Here is a 26803-nt window from a genome sequence, read left to right as displayed (position 1 = left end):
GGTGCCACTGCACCGGTTGCTGACTTCAGGGGCGCTGAGTTTGCAAGTTTAGTTTTAAAAGCACCTGCTGCTGCACTCCTGGCCTCAGCAATTTTTAGGCAACCATTAAAATGTGAAGATAACTCCTTGATTAATGTTCTTCCTGGAGAGAGATCGGAGTTTTGTCTAGTTGAAGCTTTGACTCATCATAAGGTACCGCACTGGGTTAATATATCTGCTGTAAAGAAGGTGTACCATGCAGATCACAAAGTGCATGTGATGTAAACAGATCAGTGGGTTACTGCTTTTGTAAGAGACCTCCTTTTGTTACTTGAGTTTATAAATTAAAATCCCAATATAGAACATTGAATTATTAACTGTCTTCAAAGAACTGCATGCAAACTGCAAGGTATGGATTAAAGCATAGATGTATGTTGCAAAAGGGAATAATTTGGGTAGAAATTGATTTATATTATTAAAGAGAACCTCCAACTATGGCGTTCCATTTTACATTTTGAATTTGGGCTTCTCCAGACCAAGCACTCTTAAACTATCCTGCTTGCCAGTATGGATGGTATGTCACTCCTACACCTTGTAGTCCTCTGGTTTATGCAACATTTCCTATACACTGATTTACACACACATATGATTGATTGTCTCTCTGTAATGTGTGTGTGATGCTAAGTGCTCTGACACCCTACACTGCGATCAGTGGCGCTATATAACTAATTAAGTGTATCTGAAAGAGAGTGGTTTGGAGACCTGAAGGGCACTGTTAAAAGGAGGTGGTGAAGAAATCCGTGGTGGAGGTGGTCTCCATCTACCCCATGGAAGGAGGGGGTGCCAACAAACATTACTGCACTGGACGCCACCAGCACTAAAGCCAGCCCTGAATAGCAGGGAGCAGTGATTACCTGTCCCAGAGTACTTGGGGCTCAGCAGGATGAGCCCAGTAGTCACTGGTAGCTGTGGACTTTAATTTGGTGCTATATAGTGCGAGCTTTTCATGCCGCAGCATAGGACATTTATTGAAGGGAGCAGTGACTACCTGCCCTAGAGTGCTTAGGGCTGTGCATGAGAAGCCCTGTAATCACCTGCAGCTGTGGACGAATTTGGCGCTATATAGCATGAGTCTTTCATCCCACAGCGCAGAACGCACTTGAGCCGTGAACTGGCCAAGGGCAAGCCCATTCTGTGCCCGTCAGTGCCAGGAAGAGGCAGGGCAGGACACCACTCTGGATTTTATCCCCCAGGTAGAGCCCTGGAGACGACTTATCAGCCTCAACAAGGAGTACCAGCCCTGTTATCTAAGATTATAATGGGCAAGCAAAAAGGTTTGGATAGTGCTGTAGGAACTGGGCCTGACAAGAAATCTTCAAAAAGAGACGCTGCAGAAAAGTGTACCCTAGATGCTATTGCTAATCTTATAGACAAGGTGGAGGACATATTAAATAATGGAAACAGAAAGAGGCTGTTGGCACTAAGGCCAAAATTACCCTTTTTTTTATAAGCGGATGCAATTAAATAAAGTCCATTGCTACTTTTGAAAACACAGCCCAGATGCGGGCACAGGAACCTCCGTTAAACGAAATGACTATCTCCTAACAAATGCCCCCAACAAATCACCACCTGCTTCCATTATTCAAGCATCCCCGTCTGCTTCAGCACACGCTCATACACCTACTAGGTCAAGTTTAGTATGGTCAAGCCACTACACCCCTCCTGCTAATTTGTCAGAAGGAACCTATACCCGGATATACTACAGCTATGGGTCTACTAATCGCCCTTTTTAGAAAAGAGCTCGACGCCTCGAAGTTGACCGTGCAGCTCTTAAACTCTGAAATGGCAGAGCTCTCGGATTCCAATACAAGTGTATTGAATAACCTAACTGCCCATCTGGTCAAGAGCCAAGAGAAGAAGCCTAGGTGCCATCCATGGGCTATATGCTCTAAGGGCACATCTCAAGGAGGAGTACAACAGCTCCAGGTACCTCAGTCAACAGTAATATGGGAAATGTTGATTGGAACCATCCTGACAGGAGAGAATGGCAACAAGCATAGAGGGGAAATTTGAGCACTACAAGAACTTTAACTCGCTCAAATCATTAGACTAATGAAAATGCTCTAAGACCAAAGTGCAGCAAAGGGGGATACTCCTTGCTTAACCCTCCACTATCACTCAAATCTATCATTCCGGGGCAAATAGAAAACAGGCGCTTTATGTACCAGATAAGGCCGGACATTAGAGATAATCCTTCTCCGACACTAAACAGGATCATCAGGACAACAGCATGGGCAGCTAAGGACTCTGTCATTTATATGACAGGAGCCCTAGCTCACTGCCAGTACAAATGGAGGGAACAGAGTCATTGGCCAACAAGGTGATGCATTGGATCCATCGCAAGGGCCTGTCACTGATTCACTCAGACATTATATCAGCACAACTCTTGTCCAATGCACAAAGTACTTATGATAACATCAAACTAATAACGAAAAACCAGGCCATAGCTGATGGACTACTGGCTTTGGAGCTCAAACCTTTCAACCTTCAGAATCAAACATCCAGTTTAAAAGTGCACCCGACTTTTATTCTAACCATGTAACCAACCCTTCTGGCCTCCGGTTGCCACAGAAACCTAGCTCATCAACTTTTACTGACATTCATCAGGGAAAGAGTGGACTTGCAAAAACAAAATAGGCAAAGCTTTCAATAATTGAGAGGTCTCCCTCCCTGTTCATTGAAATACACTGACTGCATCATATTGAGACCAGAAAGCCACTAATAATGACACTGTTGGACCCTCTACAGATCCATATGAAACAGACAGGGAGTGTGTATTTCCAACCTCATTGGTTTTGCTAGACCCGTCTTCAAGGACTCATGTAACACCAATGACATCTGTAAATGAAGCGCAAACCCACATCAATTCCAACTCTACTTTATTTAACTTGTGACATCCCATATGACCAACAGGTTATACAATGCTCACCATACACTCCGACTGTTTTATGTAGTCATAAATCAAGTGTAGACACAGCTACACAAAATCCTACTCTTCTTCACACAGGCATTTATCATTAAGGTCAGCAATCGATAAAGAAAGATTGTCCATTCGTCTATTCTCTGCTGTCCTGGATGTAGCTGGACTGCGTACAAAACTCATAGATCATGAATGGGGACTTTTTTCAGTTTAACATAAGTTTATTTGATATAAACATATGAAAGGGGTCTTTTCATTAATCAATTTCGATATCATGCTGCAGAAGATGTGGGCTCTTGATCAAGTTTTCAAACAAGGATATACCAATGTTAGTTTAGAAGCAGTCCTTTCTAGAGCTGGTCATCCTTCTAGTGGTCTAGTAATATGGATAAGAAATCTGCAAACTAGGTCAATAAAAAAGTTTGAAATAAATAGTAAGGATAGTTTGGGTCTGACTCAGAGGAATCAATGGTTGTAAGGGGACTATGTATCATGTATACAATCAAACCTTACACAGAGGTACAGAATGCCCCACGTTACAACTGTTTGCCCAATATCTGGCTGAAAGTATAGGCAGTGTCCCTCGCCCCTCTCATGATCGCTGGTGATTTTAATACTACCTTTGAGCCTTTGATGGCCTTGCATCGGTCATTGACATGGAGGATGAAGCAAAGGAAAAACCAGAGGTTGTCCACCAAACCCTTTCAATCCTGATCAACTTCTGCATCGAAATTAATGTACATTACCCTAATCCATGACTTACCAGCCTGCAACGGGAGGTTTGATTCTGATAGCTTTGCCGGTTTTACATTCAAAAGAGTCAACCATCAGAGCATAATAGACTACATTATGTAGACCTTGATCTTGGAAATATGCAAAAGACTTTAAAATTGTGCCTAGATTAGATAGCCACCATAATGCTCTTAAATGAACTTTAAAAAATATTTTTTTATGAACACAGAAAAGGGCAGACACACAGATATGGTGCTAGCTCTAGGCAATACTAGAACGACAGTAAACTGGGAAAAATGAAGCTTAAATGGGGAAACGCTATCAGATATCTATACCCCAATTTAGCAATATTCCAGATCCCTGCATAGATGGGTCTTTTGATATATCCCTCTTCCTAGATCAATATAAAGATTTGCTTAATGTGTTTTGCTCCTTGTGTACCAAAGAACCCCCCGGAAGAACTCCTTGGCACCGTCTTGGTATTCAACTGAGTGTTGAAGGCTCAAGGAAAAACTAGTAAAGGCTATTAAGCAGGGAAATTGAGAACCCATTAGAGCTCTGCGTTCTCAATACAAGTCAATTATCGCCTCTACTAAGCAGAATTGGATTGACTCAAATTGGATGGCCATGGTAGAGGCATCAAAAGTAGAGACCACCAAACATTTTGGCATATCCCACGGGGCAGTCTCAAATCCTGTAGCCCACTGGAATTTTCGGCACAGCCACAACAAGTGCACCATTTTAAGGAATTGTATGTACTGCATGGTTGAGAATCTACTTCTGTAAAAGAACCTCCTAAGACTATTCATGATTAAGTAACCACTAAAGATTGTGTCCCTGTACAATTCTCCTTAAATGAGATACTGGTCCGAACTAACTGTGTTAGGACCCTATGCAGATGCCTTATCGAACAGGATTATGGCTGGTGATAGAATACCTGAGTTATGGAGTGGAGCGAAAATAATACCCATATTTTAAAAGGGGGTTCAGACCCATTCCAGTGACTACCATCTGATAAGTCTGATCAACAACTTACAATAGGTGTTTTGCTGGCAGGTTTTAGACAGACTTTTCAACTGTATGGACAAATCTACAATTTCTATTCCCAGTGCAAGCTGGCTCCACAAAAAAGTCAGCACATTTGACCATATATTTAGATTAAATCTATTTGGAAGCATTTAAAGCTCTCAACAGACCATTTGTATATGTCTTACGTGGATCTAAGGGCAGCATTGGATCTGGCTCTTGAGAGCAACTTTGGTCTACCCTTACTTTGATGGGAAACAATATCGAATTGCTTGATATCCTCAAAAGACTGCACACAAATAACTTTGCCCAAGTTAAGTGGGGGTCAGGAGGTGAGGTTACAGAGGGCTATAGAACGGGGAGTTTGACAAGGGTGTGTGCTCACCCCTACATTGTTCTCGTCATACATAAATGGTATGATTAACCATTTGGGGCAGTTCTGCAAACTGCAGAAAATGATGATTATTTGGGTGCAAGGTTGGACAAATCAGGTACCTGGAAGTCTCAACTTCAAAAAAAGCTTAATGACCCTACTCCATAGCGCCTTTGCAGTTAGCAAAAAGTATAAAGCAACTACCCCAAAATCTGTAAGCCAGCTATTGAGGGCTTCAGGGCCAAAGCTCAGGCCGCAGCCCTTTATGGGGCTGAAATTTGGGGAGCAGGATGTACTCATGACTTGCCAGTAAAGGAGAACAACTATATGAGATCATTATTTAACCTGCCCAAGAGTACACCAATTGTCCCCTTCTTTGTGCGAAGGGGCTAAAAAGAATTGGTGATCTAGCGATACTAAAACCATTGCTCTTTTGGGCAAGATTGTGGCAAATTCCCAAACTTTCTATAGACACACTATAGAAGAAGTAAAAAACCAAGGGAACTTCAGTCTTATCCCATAGTTTAGAGATATTAAAACACACCTCAGCGATCTAGGGCTGGGAATGTTCTGGAATAGTCCCACATTGATAAATAATAATACTCGATTAATAAGGCCTCCTACGTGCCACTGCATTGCCAAGGTTGTGGGTCTGGATGATGACTTCTTATCTTTTAAACCAGCGCCTCCCCTGGAACCTTTATGGAGACGTATGTACCTCCCCATACATTAACCTTATGCATAGTATTCAGGGTGGGAATGCTGCAAATGAACAGGTTCACAAACAAGTGGAAGACTAAGTTGTCCAGACCATTGCACTGTGTGCACTTTGTAAATATGCAGTTGAGAACGTGGAACATTTATTGTTCTTTCCTCAAGCATCTCTTAAACCACGATGGTCTTGAATAAGACCATTTTGTATCGCTTTGAGAATAAGACACTTTAAATTAGCGCATGGAATCTTCCAGAGCAAATAATACTTTTATATTTACATGCCTTAGAAGCTATTTAAACTCAGTGTGGTTTATAAGAAAATACAAAGGTCTTTCTCTGTACATTTTCAACTACTCATTTTTATTTCCTATTGGCAACATTCATTTTTTTTTAAAATATTTTTATTTTATTTTCACCTGGTACGAGACAACAAGATATTCACAATTATTTCACATCATTCTATGTTTTGATTTAGATGAACTTAATTTTTACAGAAAGTTTTGTTTAAATACAGAAATCGTTATTAATAAGGTCAGGTATGTCAAATACATACACAGAAATTCATGAATCAAATAACATAATAAAAGAGGCTAAGATACAACAACATAATCCATTTGTCAGTCGGAGTTAGTCTTTACGTCATTCAGTTCAAACTAAGTCTCCCCAAATTTTCTCAAATTTCTTAAGCGAGCGGGTACCTCTTAATTCTGCAAGAGTACACTCCATTGTTTTAATTTCAATGACTAAATACCACCAATCCATGATATTAGGTATATTAGGGCTAATCCAGGCACTAGCTAGGATTAATTTGGCGCATGAAATTAGTATTGATGCCAAAGCAGGTCGTGGTTGATTAGTCAGATGTAGACCAAATAGTGCCATAGGCGCCGTTATCAGGGAGCTCGGGATATTTTTAGCAGCCATTATTTTTCCCACTTCTTCCCAGTATTTCCCGAGTATTGGACAAGAAAACAACATGTGCACCAAATCCGCAGCATATTCGGCGCATTTCGGACATTTAGTTTTATCTCCCAAAGCATTGTTTGTAAGCCATTTCGAAAAAATTTCTGGCGTATAATAGAGCATTGAGGTGGTTCTGTATTGTTGGAGTCTTAGACTAGATGACCGTACAGAGTTATGGATATTGGTGTAAGATTGTATTATATGTTTTCCTGTAAAATTAGTTCCAAGTTTAGAGTTCCATTTTTAGGCTATTAAATCGCTGTCGTCAGGTCTGAGGCCTGTAAGAAATTTGTACGTCAAGCTGATAATTGCTTTCTCTTTCCTAGAATTTAAGCAATCCCAGATACCACCACTTGACACGCTATTGATTTTATTTTTACGCACTAAGAAATCATAGATTTGTAAATATTTAAACCTATGTGTTTCAGACAGACCATATAGATGTTTCAAAGTGGGAAAGTCTAGCCTGCCTTGAGAGTTGTACAAATCACCCAAAACTGTTATGCCTTTCAGCTGCCATCTGCGGAATTCTCCGTCGCTAAATATGCTCGGTAGGCCGGGGTTGTTCCATAGAATCAGCTGAGAGTGATATATAGTGGTTTTACAGTATTCAAGTATATCTTTCCATACTCTTATTATATCGCGTGCGGTCTTAAACTTGACCCGTTTGTAGTAGTTTGGGTCTGTTATGTGTAGCAAGAATTGGTTAGAATCGCCTTTTAGCAATAAATGATGGTAAAATAATGTATCCTCAATATTTACTAATGGCCGTATGCGTCTTACATATGATGCCCGAATGTATAATTTCAGGTCAGGAAAATTTAAGCCGCCAGACCCTATCTGATTTTTCAATACCTTTAATGATCTTCTAGCCTTCTTATATCCCTAGATAAAGGTACCAAAAATCCCATCTAATTGTTTAAAAAAAGATCTATTCAAAATCAAAGGAATTGATCTAAACAAATATAAATATTTGGGTATAATTTTCATTTTGATCAAATTCATTCTACCAATTAGACTTAGTGGGAGTCGATGCCATTTTTTCAAAGTCGAGATGGTAGTTTTCGTTAGATCGTTATAGTTTATAGCATTAAGTTCTTTAATGTTTGAGGTAATTTTAACTCCGAGATAAGTAGCAGCCTTACAGATTTCTGGTACCGGTGCAGGGGGGACAAAGTTAGCTATTATTTGAGTTTTATGTGTATTTAATTTGTAACCTGAGACTGTGCCAAATTTAAATGCTTCGAGATTAATAGTGCTTAGAGACTCAATTATTTGAGACGTATAAATAGCAATGTCGTCTGCGTATGCAGTATTTTTAGGCTATGCAAGCCAGTCTTGAATGGTGTTATTCCTGGTTGGGTATCCAAGGCCTTTAGGAACGGTTTAAGTGAGAGGGCAAATAGCAGAGGAGATAAAGGGCACCCTTGGCGAGTGCCCCTCAAGATTGGAAAACACGACGAAGTAAGCCCTCCATAGCTAATGTATGCCGTTGGTTTGTTGTAAAGTGCACGGATCCCGTTTAGAAACAATCCCCCTTCAAAGCCCAAAGAACCCAGTGTGCGCCATAAATAATCCCATCCCACCCGGTCAAATGCCTTTTCGGCATCAAGCATTATCATAGCGAGGGGGGTAGCCTCTACCTCTGCTATGTCAAATGCTGTTATTGCTGTGTTAACATGGGTTGATGTGTCCCTCTCTGCTATAAACCCGCGTTGTTGTATATTTACAATTCTGGGCATTAACGGTGCGAGTGTTTTGGCCAAGCATTTTGCGAAAAATTTTGCATCTGAGTTAATCAGGGATATGGGTCTATATGAACCCATCTCCTCTTTAGGTTTGCCCTTTTTGTGGAAAAATATTATTTTAGCTTTATTCCAGGTGCTAGGGGCCAATCCTGTCCTGCCGATATGTATTATCACTTCTAAAAGAGGAGGTATTAGTTCATCTGAGCATAGTTTATATATTTCTAATGGAATGGTATCTTCCCCTGTGGCTTTCCCTATAGGCAATGATAGTATAGCCTCTTTTAGTTCCTTTCTCGTTATGCCTATGGCCAAAGCATCTACTTCAGTCGCGGTTAACTGATTCGTTGGATTTTCTCTTAAGTATTCCTCAATTACAGAGCCGCTAGGCGTACATTCCGGGGTGTACAAAGTTTTGTAATATTAAGCGAACTGTTGGATGATATCCTTTGGTTGACTATATATCTTATTGTCAAGGCCCGTTATTTGAGTAATCATGGAACCTACTCTATCTTCAGCCACTTTAAAGGCCAGAATTTTGCCTATTTTGTCTCCACCCTCATAATTAGAAAATTTATATTTATGTATCTTGATGCTATTTTTTTTTTAAAGTTTCTCTTTGGTCTTACATTTTAGCTGGGTAAGATTTGCGCAGATTTCCAAAGTAGGTCAGTTATCTCTTAAAGCTAGGGCTAACTGAATCTCTCCAGCAACAATATCAGAAGTCAAGGCTGTGTCGTTTTTACGTCTTTCAGAGTTCTGTTTCAGGATGTAAGATTGCGTGAACCCTCGGATGCTTGCCTTACAAGCATCCCATACTATTAAACATGAAGCAGTGTTATTGTTGATGTCTAAAAATTCTATTATATGAAGTTTTAACTGCAGAATATAGGTCGTGTCTGATATTAGATTCCTAGGGAACGTAAAAGGTCTGGGAGGTTTGCGATTCGATGAGATAGAAAGTTCCACCATGATGGGGTTATGATCGGATGAGATGCGGGGGTAGATGACCATTGATGTAGAATTCAACAGGAAATCTGAAGCAAAGGCCATGTCTAGTCGGGAGCATAATTTATGAGGTGCTGAATAGTATGTGTAGCCAGGAGAGTTTGGATGTAAGTACCTCCATACATCTTTGACATTGTGCGTCTTGCATAAATCTAGAATACAAGTTCTAGTTTTGGACATTCGTTTCTGATTACCTGGCCGAGTAGTGTCTATTTGACAATTCAAAGTACAATTAAAATCTCTCATCACTATTAATTCTCCCTCCCAGTCTAATAGTGCTATATTTAGCTGATCAAATATTCTGCGGTACGCAGAGCTGAGCGTGCCTGGAGGAGAAACTACTGCCCCTTACTTCGATTGGAGTTCACTAACATCTTGACCCAATATAAACAGGCCATCTTGGCGGCGAAAACAGCCTATTTTTCCTCCAAAGTCCTCGCCGCGGAGAACCAATCGAGGGAAATCTTCTCGATTGTGCACAACCTGGCATTCTCTGACAGAACTACTCTGAAACCCACCCCCTCTCCGGAACTCTGTCACTCCCTTAACAACTTTTTCATTCCAAAAATTGCCACCATCAAAGCTAATATTCCTTCCCCTTCTCCTACTTATGTGGATCCTCAGTGTCCTCCCCCCAAGGGACAACTTGATGCCCTTCTTCTCCTGACCAAGGAAGCTCTGACTTCGATAATCCCTTTAGTCAAATCTGGTTCCCCCCTAGACCCCTGCCCCTCCCACATTCTTCGTCACATTTTTTCCTCCTGTTCCGACCCCCCCCCATTCACCTCCTCAACAGTTCACTTTCTCAGGGTGTTGTACCCGCCCCACTGAAAACAGCAATTATTGTCCCTATTCTAAAGAAACCGGGCGCGGACCCCTCGGTCCCCGCCAACTATCGCCCCATCTCCCACTTGCCATTTTTGGCAAAAGTACTCGAGCACCATGTCACCTGCACTCTGAGCTCTTTAGTGGAGACGCATGGGGTCTTAGCCCCCCGCCAGGCCGGTTTCTGCCCCGCACACTCTACGGAGTCCGTAGTACTTTCGGTCCTTGACAACCTCAGGGAGGGAATGGATACCAACCAGACCCAGGCCCTGGTCCTCCTCGATCTCTCAGCCGCCTTTGACACGGTTGATCATACCATCTTACTTTCCCGTGTCAAGGCGGCGGGGATCGGAGGTACCGCCCTGGTATGGTTATCCTCCTTCCTGAGGGACCACACCCAGGCAGTTCGGCTGGGTGACTTTACTGCGGACTTCCGGAAAGTTCAGTGCGGGGTTCCCCAAGGTTCCTCCCTCTCACCCCTTTTGTTTAACCTTTACATCGCCCCTCTTATTTTCTCACTGCAGCAGATGGAGGTCACCGTATATAATTATGCGGATGACCTCCAACTTGTCTTTAATCTGTCTTCTTCCCCGTCTTCTGTCTCTAATTTTCAATCAACTATGATTAACATCCGAGACTGGATGAACCACAACCATCTGAAACTCAACCCAGACAAGACTGAGCTGGTGTTGACGGGTGGTTCATCCAGTCCCTGGTCTCCTTTGTTTTGGCCCCCTTCCCTAGGCTCTCCACCTGTCCCCTCTACCTCAGTAAAAACATTAGGCATCAAGCTCAATCCCCAGCTCACCCTTCACTCCCAGGTTAGTTCTGTGGTGTCCTCTTCCTTTCTTTCACTGCGCACTATACGCAAGGTGTCCCGCTTCTTTTCTTTTAACGCTTTGAAATTGATTACCCTGGCAATGGTCATCTCCCGCCTGGATTACGGCAACGCCCTATATGCCAGTATTCCTGCATATAGTCTAAAGCGGCTGCAGCAGATTCAGAACCAGGCGGCGCGCCTGGTGTTTAAATTGCCAAAGTTCCACCATGTCACCCCCCTTCTCAAATCTCTGCATTGGCTCCCAGTCCGTGAACGTGTCCAGTTCAAGCTGGCCTCTATCACCTTCCAAGCTCGACTGGGCACGGCACCGGCTTTTATCTCTTCTGAGATTATCCCCTATGTCCCTACCAGGGAACTACGTTCATCCACCCAATCCCTTCTCACAGTCCCGCGATTCCGGAGGAAGAAATGGGGAGGATCGAAATTTGCGACCCTTGCTCCACTCTTTTGGAACTCCCTGCCTCCTGAGCTCAGAGCCCTAACTCTTTATCCGCAATTCAGGAAACAGCTCAAAGCTCACTTTTTCACCAAAGTCTTCAATTAGCCGCCCTCTTGCAGCTTGAACTCTTTTATTTTAGCTTCTGCCATTTCCGCCCTACTATCTGCAAGTTGTAGCGCCATGAAACCGCTGGTGAACGTGCGCTTTATAAATAATTTTAAATTCAAAATTCAAATTCATCTATGTTAGGGCCTTATACAACACAGGCTACAAACTTCATATTGTGAATGCAGAGTTGAGTAATCGCCCACCTTTCCCTTTTGTCGTGAATTGATTTAATTATTTCTGCTTTAAATCTTTTATCTTTCAGGATTGCAACCCCCCTGGTTAGAGAGACCACACTTGAGCTTACTATCAGGTCCAATCCCAGTTGATTCAGCAGTTTCTTGTCTTTATCTGTGATGTGTGTTTCCGACAAGAATACTAAATAGGGGTTATAAAGTCTTAATTCTTCTGCAACTAACCGCCTTTTACGTTTGTTATTCAGCCCTGAGACGTTCCATGCCAAGCATTTAATATATTTTTAAAGAACAAGGGAACCCGCTAGGTAAACAAGGACCTGGGGTATCAATTGCAAGAAAAACAACGGTCCTTGGCAAGGAAATAGCCGGACTTGCACATTTATTCAATAATTAAGTAATTTGATTTAGAAGAAAACAATAAAACAGTGTAACACAGTCCTGCATCCACAATGCTACACGTACATTTAGGACAATACAAACATATAAGGTGTTTCAGGCATGTAAGAGAAAATGGAGCAAGAAGGGGAAACTTACAATGCACTTGCTTCACATATGTGGGGAACAAAACATTTTAGGCACATAATAGTGAACTAGTGTTAAGCCCACATATCATGTCGACGGCGTTTCGATCCAGTCAGAGATAGTGGATCATCATCAAGACAACCATTGCCTGCCTGAATTAAAGCCTGTAAAAACATGGACAAGGGGGACATATAACAGAAAATTAACCTTCTGTGTTTGTGCGTCATATGCCACCCTCACAATTGTGCATATTTACAAGAAATTGCAAATTACCACCAACTACAAGTTGGTGGTAATTTGCGATTTCTAAACCTGAAATCGCAATTTTAAAAAGCTTTATACATAGCATTTAAGGAATCGCAAAATTGCGATTCCTTAAATGGTAAAGCAAAATAAGGAATCGCAATTTTTTGCGATTCCTTATTTTTCTAATTTTTCATACATTCCACAATCGGTAAAAAGGCCGTTTGCGATTCGCTAAGGCCGAAATTCTACGAATTTCGGCCTTAACGAATCGCAAAAGGCTTGATACATATGGCCCTAAGTGAGTTCGACCATCCCGGGGTGGATTTGAGGTTGAGAAATTACATACATGTCTTTATGAAAATTGTGTGACCTCTCTGGGCTGTGTGTAGGTCTCTCCTGTCATATAGTATATGGACGTAGGATAAAGGTTCTCTCCCGCCAATATAGGTCTAACAGCAGCTCCAGTGTACCATTGGTTTTCAGCATGTCCAATATGGCAAATCCAGCCCTTGAGTTGCGGGAATATTTAGCCAAAATATATATAAAAAAATATAAACAATGGTTTTTAGTTCCACAAAAAGAAATAGAGCAAATTATATGGTATCTTGTAGCAAATCAGCACCACCCATGCAGCATATGAATACTACATAAAAAGAACAGTGTTGATCTTTGGAAAGCAGGTAAACAAAGAAATAAGTAAAAAGAGGTTGTTTTAAAAAAAAATATTTATTGATTTTCGAAAGACTGAAACATTATATCATGACTCCAGTAATTCAGTACTAACACATATTTTGCGAAACTACATTGCTAACTAACCATTTCCCAACTCTCCCCACACCCCACTACAACTCATATTACCCTGGATCCACATTTCAATTATGAGCAATCATCATTCTTAGAAGCAATGGTTTAGCTGCAGCTCCCAGGTCAAAATAGCCCCTCTGATCTGCGTGCCCAATGGTTGCAATCTTAGCCTGATCCCCCATGGTGTCCTCCCTACCTCTGTTCGGTCTGGATTGAGGTTGAATCGATATTTGGGGATGAGCCTCCAGTCTCCGTCCTCCTTATTGCTCTCTACCATGCTGCTGGTCTTTACCATCTCTCCTGCTTCTTCTTTGTTCACAGTCGTATCTGCCATTTCAAGCAACTCAGTCGGCATCAGCACCTATGCAGTCAAGTCATCCTCCAATTTCTCATGTATCTGCACATGTTTCATCCTGACTTCTTCTGTCACTGGCCTTTCCGACATATCTCAAAGCCAGTCCGCATACCTGGTGGCAACAGCTCTCATCCATTGTATAGCAGTGCGCCTCCTTGCAAGCAGTTGACAGAGTAAAATACATTTGTGGCGAAGTTTCTTTTCTGCTGGTGCTGGAATCAGATCCAATAACACTGCATGTGGCGTGAGTGCAGGAACGACTTGGTACATTCTCCCTTTAGGCCGTACCTCACCCTGGCTGTGGCTCCTGTGTATAATTGTCTCAAGAATAACACCAGGGAGGACTCGACCTTCAGGCCCTCCAAAATTTGCCTTAACCTACTATGGATAGCACAGTCAAAAGCTGCGGTAAGATCAACAAATACCACAAATAATTTCCCCTCTTTTGTGTGTGTATATTTCCGCTGTAAATTTAAAACGTGTTCAACGGTTCCCCTACCCTCCCTAAAACCATGTTGGACTGGACTTAAAATATTATTGTCCTCAGCCGACTGTTGGGGTCTATTAAGAATAACCCTTCCTGCAACTTTCATAAATGAGTCTAGGAGGGATATAGGCGGGTAACAAGCGGGGTTTTCTTTATCCTCTTTTTGAAAAATTAGTATAATAACGGACTCAAACCACGTTTTAATAAAGCCCTCGGCACAACAAGCTGCGAGCACTCGGGTTAGCAATGAGACCAAACTTCCATTGGAAATTTATACAGGTCTATCGGAGTCCCATCCGGGCCCGGGGCCTTTCTACCTTTGCTCTCGTTTACGGGCATCAAAACTTCACCATAAGTGAAGTGAATATCAATCGGGAGAAAGGGGGTAACAATATCCAGAGTTAATTGGTCTTGTGAATTTATAGCGTTTTTACCCTTTTTACCGCAAACCTAGGAGAAAAAAATCTACCCAGGACTTCTCACTAATTGCAACCTCTACTCTAGCTCCCTCTTTGTTAGCAAAGAGCGGGGCCTTTACTGCGTGCCAGAAATAAGAGCAATCCCTGCAAAGAGAGGCTTCGTAGAGATTCGGCCAAGCCTGATCTTTAATTTCCTTCTTTCGTTTGTTCCTAGCACAATTATATGCCTTCCTATACCCCCTGATTTCCTCATAGTCCCTATCTGTTTTATGTAAAGCAAGCAACCTTTAGTGCAGAATAAGCCTTGGTACATGCTGTATCAAACCACCCGTTAGTATTATTGGGTAACGCCTTACGAGGACGACTCAGCGTTTCTTGTATTACCAATATAATCTGCGAATACGCAGACAGTATATCCTTATACGCGTAGGCACTCGTATGTGGTCTCTAGCCTTGGACATAATCTTTAGAATCAGGACCTCTGGATCTTTTCCACCCCATCTCAGAGAGTATCCATTTTGGCGATCCACTACACTATCTTGTGTCCATGCCAAAATTCCAACCACCGAAAAAGTGATCTTAATGGGGAGCGTAATCTTAATGCTCAGCAGGAGGTGATCGCTCAACCTGTTAGGGTGAATATTAAATTCATTGATCCAAGTTGTGTACCGATTTGAAATAATTATTAAATCTATCATAGAGCTAAGGCCTCTGCCAATAAACGTGGGACCAAACTCTACTGCGGGGGAACATAGCTTGTTGGCGAAACCGAGGTCATGAACAGCCATTACCTCATTATAACTTTCACCCCTGTCGGAATGAATAAAGTGGGGTGTATAGGTGTTATAATCTACATCATTGTCCCATAACCCACAATGCGCCTGGGAACAAATACCAGTGTTGTAGTCCCCTCCCAGATTGTAATTAAGTCCTTCCCTATAGGTGCAGATAGATTACTCATGTCATTAAGATTTTTTAGAACACCAGTAAAGTTTTCCTTGTCTATATTATTGTAAAAATTAATAACCACTACCATAATTTGTTTAGAGAAATAAATGTTAACAATTTGGTAATAGGTAGATGACTTAAAAATGTTAATCTTCATGACCGTTAACATGTTTTAAATATAGACACAAATTCCCCCTTTATTCCTGCCATGAGCTGATCGAAATGCTGGCATATGGAAGGTCTTAAAACCATCTACATGTAGTTCTTTCAACAGCCACGTTTCCTGGAGGCAAAGAATGTTGAAGTTCCTTATAAAGTCTACCCATATCTGGTTGCTAACCTTAGATAGGGGCCCAGAAATATTGCAGAAAATTACACTCTCCATCCCTTGAGCTGAATGAGTTTGAGGTTTTAATGCCTGTTCCCACTTTGCCTGTCTTAAGCTCATCCCTAACTGTGTTTCTTCAACAGGGGAACCTTCAACGGTTACAGCCATAGGTGCAACAATGGGTACTACCTCATTTGACACAACATTGAACACTTCATTCTCAGTTTTAGCTGGGGAGGGTTGTTCCATTCTTTGTAAGTCCTTGCAGACATCGTGATTTACATAGTTACAAGGTTTTGGGGACAGAGCCACAACCCCCCCACACAACTATCAGTGTAAACATTATCAGCGAATTCTTCCAGCGATACCAAAGAATTTCCCATCCCAGAAATTATGGAAGTCCGGTCAATTATGGTAGCTTGGTATCCATCACTATCCTGGAGTCAATCGTCCTCCTCCAGTAAATGTAGGGGCCCATACCTATTTGTTACTTCTAAATTGTAACTCCAGTTGTTATTCAGTTGGGGGCTACTATGACAACCAGTGTTTCTCGCCAACATTCTTGGCCGATAAAAATACCCCAGGGGAAAAACTTTTATGCCCTCAGCCATAAATTCATTTGCACCTGATCGAGTTAATATTTCTTGAACTAATGCAGGTGATCCTAGGGACAAAACAACACAATCCCTTTTGAACGTTTTTCTATGGGGGCCCACCCACGGAATGTGTCTCACCATTTTAAATGCTGCAAACATATCCCTTGTCAATCCTGTTTTAACACCTAAGCAATGAATAGTTCTGTTCCTCAAGGTGACCCAAGTTTCCTTATTGCCCCCAGGGGATGAGGGAACATTCGTCAGGACTAGGGTATAAGGAACCGCAGCTGGTGGAAGATTCAAACTGGTGAAGTTGGACAAAGGTCTGCCCTGCTCCCATGATGCACTGGGCCAGGGACAGACTGATTTGCATATAGCCAGGTTCTGAGCTGGGATGGTGCAGTGAGATAAATAATGGTGATGGATCAAACCCTGATCTTTGGACTGGGTAAGAGTGGTCTGCTTAATTCAGACACTCTGTTCATCACCACCCCCTTTTCTGAATCGTTTTTGGCCACTATAGGTGTGGCAGGGTATACTCAGACATGAGTCCCTTTCTCACTGCACCATCAGGATTCAAGCAAGCCGGGCCGAAGACGGCTGAAATGCCAGAAACCGGTCCCCGGTAGCTTGTCTCCTTTCTGGTAAAGAATTGGCTTGGTAGTTTAGTCTGCCCTGTTCCCATGATGCACTGGGCCAGGGATAGACTGATTTGCATATAGCCAGGTTCTGAGCTGGGATGGTGCAGTGAGATAAATAACGGTGATGGATCAAACCCTGATCTTTGGACTGGGTAAGAGTGGTCTGCTTAATTCAGACACTCTGTTCATCACCACCCCCTTTTCTGAATCGTTTTTGGCCACTATAGGTGTGGCAGGGTATACTCAGACATGAGTCCCTTTCTCACTGCACCATCAGGATTCAAGCAAGCCGGGCCGAAGACGGCTGAAATGCCAGAAACCGGTCCCCGGTAGCTTGTCTCCTTTCTGGTGAAGAATTGGCTTGGTAGTTTAGTCTGCCCTGTTCCCATGATGCACTGGGCCAGGGACAGACTGATTTGCATATAGCCAGGTTCTGAGCTGGGATGGTGCAGTGAGATAAATAACGGTGATGGATCAAACCCTGATCTTTGGACTGGGTAAGAGTGGTCTGCTTAATTCAGACACTCTGTTCATCACCACCCCCTTTTCTGAATTGGACAAAGTTTTTTGGGCATGAGCCATGTTGTTTCTTAACTTAGGACCATTATCAGATGGAGGTAAACTACCCTTTTTCATATCACTAGCCGCCTTTACTCCCCCATTCATCTGGATGCCCTTAAAAGAGACTGTAGTAGGGACGGTTGGTGTCATTGACATGGGAACTGGAAGTGAGCTGACTCTCTCCCTGTCAGTCATCTGCACTCTGTGTGTGGTACTGCCAGTGCACGATTTCTGTCTACAGTTATTATCTAAACCCTCCATAAGGGACTTCGAGATTAATGCCAAGTCTGACTCAATTTTTTCTAATCTCGAAACCAGGGTACCAATGGACTCTTTAACAAGAGTAGTTAACTGGGTAAGCATATTTGTTATTCCTGGCATACTGTTAGAATTTTGACTTTTGCTTTGTTTTTATTTTTTTAGCAAGATATGGGCTCTTTAGCTTTAGTATTAACAGGGGGATCCTTTCCCACGTTTAACCCTGAGTTAAAACTTGGGGTATTTGATGTAATCAAAACCTCATGTATCACTAGCGGTAATTCTGAAGGGGTCCCTTTTTTTTAAAAGTTGCATGGTCGTTTTGGTGAGGGTTATGTTGCGATGTCAGGATCGATTATAGAAATTGCGTTGCTCCCTGACTGGACACAATCATTAAAAAGACCCAAATTTGTTGCTTGGGATTCTATTCTCCCCTTCGCACAGGTCATGAGTGGGTGTCCCAGCATTCCTGTTAATAGTCAGGGATTACGACTCTTTACTTAGGACCTTCTCCACATTAATAATTTGTTTCTCTAGAACACCCACCGCCCCCGTCAGGTCTTTCATTAAAGATGTACTGGGATCAGGAACCTTTTTTGATTTTTGGCCAGGGATGGAGGTGTGAAGTTTTCTTTTCCCCATATTAATATCCACAGTTAACCCCCTTACTCTGATTTTATTAGACAGCTAGTAGTGATAGAGTTTCATAAACGAAGCACCTCTGGTGTTAGGTTGAAACTCCTAAGCAAACTTATAAAACAACAAGCTACTCTATCCCAACACTTCAGAGCAAACAGTAGAGCATGATGGACATAGACAATATGGCTCTTTGCAGATGTGATGTCTACCCTACTACAAAAAATAGTTAACAATCGCAACACTAATCAAAGTCTCATAAATTACCATGAGTATACATGTTAGGGTGTCCTGCTGGAAAACCAAGAGCCACTGCCCGGGCAATGACGGGCAAGGACGGGCCCGCCCTTGGCCCTGACTAGCCCGCACGCGTCTCGCGCCGTTGGAGGACCGCCTGATTTTTAAGAGCCGGGTGGCGCAAAGCTGGTGCATGACCTCCTCCATGCCCCCCTAGGAGTTGTAGTCTCTGGGGTGGTCCGCTGTGTCAGGGCGTCAGGCTCCTACTGAGCAGGAAAAAAGGTTAAATCCTTTTGCAATGGCTTGTAGCTTTTTTTCGGGCATCCCGCGCCGCGGGAGGCCCGCCTGATTTTTAAGTGCCGGGTGGCGCGAAGCTGGTGCGTGGCAAGAAAAAAGGTAAAGTCCTTTTGCAATGGCTTGTAGCTTTTTCTCGGGTGTATTTATTTCCAACTCCAGTGCTGATCTCTATTTTGTTGGTCTTAGAACCTGTGGACAAAAGGGTGACCATGCACCAGTGTACCCCTAAAAAAAGGCACATTTCCACATATATACTGAATTAATGCCCTGGTAACCTAAAAATTAAAAACCCAAACTGAGACAATGTTAATGTTGAAAACATCCAATATATAGCAAGGGGGGGTGCACCTCACTGGTCTACCGAGAGTCTCGAGGAAATTGTCTTGCAGCCCCTAAACAATGTTATTGTCACCAACAGTGTATGTTATCTCCTTTGGGGCGAGGTAGTGGAAAGTATCATCATCGGGTCTCTTCACTTGAGTGTCTGGTTCACCAAGTGAATCAAAACTTAATCCGAATCCCATGTGGCCAATCATACCATATTTTGAGTTATAGGTAAGAATTATGCCTCTAACAGATAACTTTCATTGGCCCCAATGAGGCCCATGAGAGATGAACCGTATATTAATATACTTACTAAACATCTCCAACAAAAAATAACGCAAATTGAGATCTACCACACATGGTCCTGATAAAGGACATAGACCTTAGAGGCCATTCAATGCCGAAACATGTCAACCAGATTTCTAGATGTTTACTACACACTAACCGTCCTATTAAAATCGCTACTTTTTAGTCTTACCCTATCCCTCCTTTTTCAAATCAAGCATATTGTTAAGTATAGGAGGTAATTTTACTTGTGTTACCCAGATCCCACCATTGTCTTACACCCAGACAATCGCCCTCCTGGTGGAGGTTTCGATTCACTTGGAGAACCAAACATTCAAGTGAAGAGATACAATGATAATACGTTCTACTACATCACCCCCAACGGAGATAACATACACTGTTGGCGATAACGTGGTTGAGGGTCACCAAGACAATTTCATTGAGACACTGGTCTATAGATTGGTGAGGTGCACTCCCACCTTGATATATATTGGATTACAATTGAAAGCTGGATGGACCTTTTCCTGCTTCTACCCCCCCCCCCCCCACATTGATTAGAAGAAGGTTGAAAACTTCGTCAGATAGCGTTTCACATACATCTTTGAAAAAATGTTTTCATGTAAGCAACCCTCGAAAAAATAACGATGGGCCTAAAACCAAAGGGGCAAGTGACACCTCTAATGCATGATTGTGTATGAGAGACAGAGTTAAGGCTTGTACACTAAATACTCTGCCTTCTCCATATCTATTCCCCAAGGTCACTGAACCACAGGAAAATGACAAAGAGAGTGAGGACCCAAGGAAGTGATATGCTGGATATGTGCGCCATGTCGACTGAATGCACTGGAGGTGCAGCGGCTGATACACCCGTAAATGAAGCAGAGTCTGCAAAACTGGTGGCAAGTGGACCACAAGGAAGTAATGTGCAAGCAATGTGATTGCCAGAAGCGGCGGCTCCTCCGCTCAGGTGGAAGGGCCTCTTCCCACAGGAAAAATAAAATGATAATATCACCATTTTATCTTTTTATTTTTCAAAAGGCTCCGACGGTGCCGTGGGGCTGTCCCCAGAGCACGGGAAGGAGTGGTGAGCACTTTCTAAGTGCGCTTGACCGTTTGGCCAGCATCTTGGGCTCTCCAAACAGTCATGTGCACTTAGCATGTTCTCCATCCGGCTGTATTGCACAGCCTAGGTGGAGATCATGCACAGGTTCCCACTGCCTGTCCGGAGCACTGAACCATGGTGCTCAGACCAATCATGACATTGCTGTCATACTGGTGACAGAAGTATTGTGATTGACTAGGGGAGTCTGCTTCTTGCATCCTGCTTGACCAAAAAGTATGGAGGAAAAGCGGTGGCCGGCAGGTGAGTGATTTTTTCTTTTTTTCTTAATCCGCACCACATCCCCCACACCCCACCACTACTGCTCATAGCCTTTAGGGGGATAGTGAGTGTGTTAGCAGTAGTTCTTTATATCATTAGGCTGAATCCTTGCTCATATAATTTGAATCAAAAGTCCATTTTGTATAGAAAGATGCTCTTTATTTATTTAGGTAAAAAACATGAACAGCCGACACGTGTTTCGCCCCCTGTGGCGATTCGCGCCAGGGCTTTTTCAAGGCTATTTACATTACAATTTGTTCTTTTCAGTTCTTCATCATAGTTTGTATTACTTTTCAAACAAAGTCCGGTTTTTCAAAGTAAAAATCTTTCTCTTCCGTTCCCATGTCGGACTTCATAAATACAGCTGCTACGCTCAGAAGACAGACAATTAAAATACAAATATTTCAGGAGAATACAGAGAACATTCTGCAATTGTGCAATGAATCAGAAAGAATACAAGGAAGCTTCCACAAGTGTCCAACAAAAGCATGCCATTTCCTCCAGCCAAGTGACTGGGTGTATATACGACTGCATTAAAGGCGTATACACCCAGCCTCGCTGGTGTGGACCCTACTAAGTCCTGCTGATCACCGATAACACTATGTGTCGTGAGCTGCTCACTTGAATCCTCTTATTGCACTGCAAGTGTACAACAGCTCCCTAGGACACTGCTGCCACTACTCTAGCAACTGCTTCTGTTTCAAGACCTAGTATTTCGAGGGCTTTGCCTATCACTCCCAGCGGTTGCGGGGGAGTGCCGCAAGAAACATCTCCTCCTTTATTGCATTACAAACTTCAGCTGAGTTAAGTGGCCATCTCACGGATACTGGATGCCTCAGTGAGTCTGGCCTGCTATCTTCACCACTGCCTTGAGTACCTTGTTGGTGGTGGGATAAATCATTGCTGTTCATGGGGAGTTATTCCAAGGTCTGACTGTACTGACAGAAGGAGGGTGGACGCACTATGCCTCACATCCCAGCACTCAATTCGCCTCAACGTATCATGGTTTATGCAGTGCATGATAACACTTCCTTTACTAGTCTTAAATTATTAACCCTTGCTGGTGCAACCTGTGCTGTATAACTCTAGACACCGGTTTCTGGATTAATTCCTTCATCAATAGAGAGCAAAAAGTGATTTTTGGGGTGCCGGAAATGCTGCCCAGAGTCTTCTAAAGTCTCTGCACTACTCACTAGGCACAGGTACATCAACGCAAGCTCAGTAGTTCAAGGGAGTCTTTTCAAAGGGAAGGCGGGTGAGGGCACACTGCCTCAAATCCTAGCACACAGTTTGACCCAACGCATCATAGTAAATGCAGTGCATGATAGCACATCAGTAGTAGTCTACTTTCTTACCCTTGTTGGTGCAGCCTATGCTGTGTAACTGTGGAAACTTGTTTCTGGCTTCATTCTTCCATCAGTAAAGAGCAACAAGTTATTTTGGGGTGCAGCAAATGCTGCCCAAAGTCTTCTCAGGTCTTTGTACTGCTCACTGGATGCAGGTGCAGCAACACAAACTTGTCAGCTCAGTAGCAAAAGGGAGCTAAATCAAGCAGGAGGGTGGGTGCACACTGCCTAAAATCCCAGAACTAAATTTTCCCTAGTGCATCATGGTAAATGCAGTACATGACACTGAACTTCAGTAGTAGTCTTTAATGTTTCACCCTTAATGATGCAGCACATGCTGTGTAACTCTAGACAGGTTTTTCTGGATTCATCCCTGTAGGAAAGTGGCCCTTTATGACATGGTAACCCCCACTTTTTGCCTGGTATTTGATGTGATTTCGACTGGAAATGCACTGGGTTTCTACTAACCAAGTTCCTGGTGCCAGATCTCTTTCACAAAACTGTGCAATTGTGCCCCAATTGGGAATACCTTTGGCACTCCATGGAAGTCTAGTAAGTGATACCCCTGGGACCTAGAGCAGAAGGCTAAAGAGGGTCCTTAAAGGCTGCAGCACACATTGTGCCACCCTAGTGGGCGCCTCACCAAACACAGACTGCCATTGCAGGCTGCATGTCTTGGTGAGAACAAAAGCGAAAACACGACATGGTGCATATCCCTGTGTGCCATGCCCCCAAACACTGCATGCAGTATAGGCAAGTCACCCCTACTGCAGGCCTTACGGCCGTAAGGCAAAGTGCCCTATACTACATGTGAGCACATATCTGCAGGAGCCGATATGCCCCTTTGTTGGTCAGCTCGATTTTTGTCAGTACAAGTGAACAGGGGAACCATTTTAAGTGATCGTATTGATTCTGGTGCCTAAAAATATATAAAGATATCTATTAATTTTTTGAATCGATGTAGATCTCCTTATTGAGTTGTATGCATAATTTGACTATTTTAGTATTTACAGACGTCTAACACTCCACTCTGATAGGCCTAAGGTTGCTCGACCACACTATACCCTTGAAGAGCAGCTTGGGATTTCTAGAGCAATCCCCTGTATACTCATAAGGGAGCCCCTGGACTCTTTGCAAGGTATACCTCATTTTGTTATATCATATAAAGAGCCAGCTTTCTGCAATTCCTTTATTAGTAGAGAACAACAAGTTGTTTTGGGGTACTAGAAATGTTGCCCAAATTCTTCCCAGGTCTCTGTACCACTCACTGAGAGCGGGTGCATCAATACAAGCTCATCAGCTCAGTAGCTCATGGGAACCTTTTCAAACAGAAGACAAGGAGAGCACACTGCCTCACACCCCAGCACTCAATTTACCCCAATGCATCATGGTACATGCAGTGCATGATAATACATGCTTCAGTAGTAGTCTCTCATTTTTCACCCTTGTTGGTGCAGCCTCTGCTGTGTAACTCTAGACACTTGCTTCTGGGCTCATTCCTTCATCAATAGAGAGCAAGGCGTCATTATTTTGGGGGTGCTGGAAATGCTGCCAAAAGTCTTCTCTTGTCTCTGTATCACTCACTAGGTGCAGGTCCATCATTATAAGCTTGTCAGCTCAGTAGCTAAAGGGAGCCTTTTCAAACAGAAGGAACGTGGGAGGACACTGCCTCACATCCCAGCACTCAATTTGCCCCCAATGCATCATGGTAAATGCAGTGCATGATAACACTTACCTCAGTAGCAGTCTTTACTTGTTCACCCCTGGTGGTGCAGCCTGGGCAGTGTAACTCTAGACACATGTTTCTGGCTTCATTTCTTCATCAGTAGAGAGCAAGAAGTCATTGCGGAGTGCTCGTACTATTTGAAAATATATGATTTAATTGTACATTGCTTAACTAATTGGAGTTAGATAACTCTTGAGCAAATCCTCTCTCATGTATTCGATTGAGCCTTATTTTGGTTCTGTCTGTCTTTACTTGCTGACACCTGGTGCTTAACTTCCACCATCTCACTTGAAAGCTCAGATTAGCATTAGGAAATTGCACTTCAGGGGAAACTGAAATCTTTTTTTTTTTTTTTTTTAAATTTCTTTTTATTGTTGCATCATACGGATCATCAAAAAAGCAGTGTGGCAATCCGGGGGGGGCGTCAACATTCCGCAACCCCCGGTTATACGCAACTTTTGAACACAGTAGCATACGTTATTTATCATGATAAGATCATTTCGTGTTCCAACTTTTCACCCTAAACCCCCCCTCCCAACTTCCACACTGAACATCCCCGGGCAACTGAGAGGCCTCTATCCGAGGTCCCCCTTCCCGCCCTTCACCTCCCCCCCCCCCCCCCCCAAACAGCTCGTCCCCCATACCCCCCCCCACCCCCCGGATCTCATGCCTTCCACACCCCACATGGCAGAAGCCGTAAGCAGTAGTTCGACTCATCCTCCGGGTCCTCCAGGTTCAACAGGTGCAAAACATTCGTATATGGGACCACCCCTGTGGGTCATACCGTAACGGGAAACTGAAATCTTATTCCATTTACATATGACAATCTTTAAATAACTTTATTGGATTAAACTGAACAATGCTTTTATAAGGTAGCTATTGATTTAGGACTCATTTGAACGATTTGAGTTTATAATTTTGCAAATCTGCTAATAAATCTTCATGGTTTGCATACCTACTCATCTCTGTCACTATAGTGGAGCCGGTCATAGATGCACTATTGATGAGTTGATGTTAAGCCTCAATTCAATGCATAGATCTTGTTTTTCATATGTTTCATGCTTGATCATTCTATAGCAAGGGACTGATTGTTCCTTTATAATACTTGTGCCCATGGCCCCTTATATACCTTTGGGGTCCCTTGTTTGTTATAAACAAGCCTCAATTGAAGACTAAGGCACATCCAATTGAGTGCAGCTTGTTCTTGAATTTATGGTGCATTGGTGACCTGGGCTGGATATCCCTCGAACAGCCTCAAACTGATGTTGGTACAAGTGGTGACCCTGAAGTATGTAGGTGTCTGCAAGAGTCAGCATTTCCTTACAAGATTATTAGGAGGGAGACACTACAGGAAACAAGTGCCTTGCTAAATGCAGCTTTGACAGTTGTGTTTCTATCTTAATGGATGTTACAAAGGGGGGATGTGAACACTTGGTCTGTAGAGGTTCTGAGCCAGGAAGGGAGCAGCTCTGAACCTGCAGAGAGTGACCCAAATTATGTGAGATAACCAAGCCCTCCTGGCATGTAACCAGTTGTGTTAATGGTAGGGTGTCCCTGTGCAGGGCTATTTCTCATGGTCTTTGCAGTTTGTGAGGGAAGCTTGCACTGCTCCTTGTTTCACATGCTGTCAAGTGAAGTTGAGAGGCAACTTAAACAGAGATGTTTAGAAAAGTAGAAATGTTGACATAATCAGAGAGCATAAGATTGATACAGGACAAATTGCTGTTAATGAAAGATTTTTTTTATTCATTTGAGGTTTAATGTTGCGTGGAACACATGAATGTTGACAGCGGAGTGCTTTAATTGAGTGCAAATTAATAGGAAAGGTCATTTTAGACATCAACAGAACATATACTTCTTGAAATTACTTGGTTTCTTCAAGGTGTAACCCTTATAAGCTCTATGGCTAAAGAGAATTTCTATTTTACTATGACAGAGGATATACATAAACCTTCTGTCTATATCGACTGCACTGTGTTGCAAGATTTACCAGCACTAGTGCCTATGTGTGTGTGTCTCAGTGGTCCACCCCCAAACTGTATATGCCCTCTTTCTACCAATCGTGAAAAAAATGGGAGGGGAGGTTGACAGTGCCTCACGGAAGCAACACCAAGGGGAGGATACTACCAGGCTGGTACTCGCCTGATTCCTCACTTCTCATCATCAGCTACTGTCAACCCAAAAATAAAATAGGAGAAAAAGAGAAAGTGCATTCAAACCAAAAAACCATTATGTGTTACACATGTTGGAACCCAAAGTGATATTGCCCATATCCCTAGTTAGTGGAATGCAGATATATCACAAATAAAAAGAGCAAGGCTAACTGGCAACTACTGTCTTTATTCTGTGCTGTTAGCTTACTCTGTTAAAAGTCAACCGACATGTTTCATCACTGTGTTATACTTTACCAGTGATTTCTTCAGGGTTTTGGGTCAGCATGTGAATAGCACCATTACAATTCTTCCCTTATTGTACCTGT

The sequence above is a fragment of the Lissotriton vulgaris genome, unplaced genomic scaffold (assembly GCF_964263255.1).
Source record: "Lissotriton vulgaris unplaced genomic scaffold, aLisVul1.2 SCAFFOLD_1027, whole genome shotgun sequence".
NCBI classification, from domain to species: Eukaryota; Metazoa; Chordata; class Amphibia; order Caudata; family Salamandridae; genus Lissotriton; species Lissotriton vulgaris.
Note: the sequence above shows the minus strand (reverse complement) of the source record.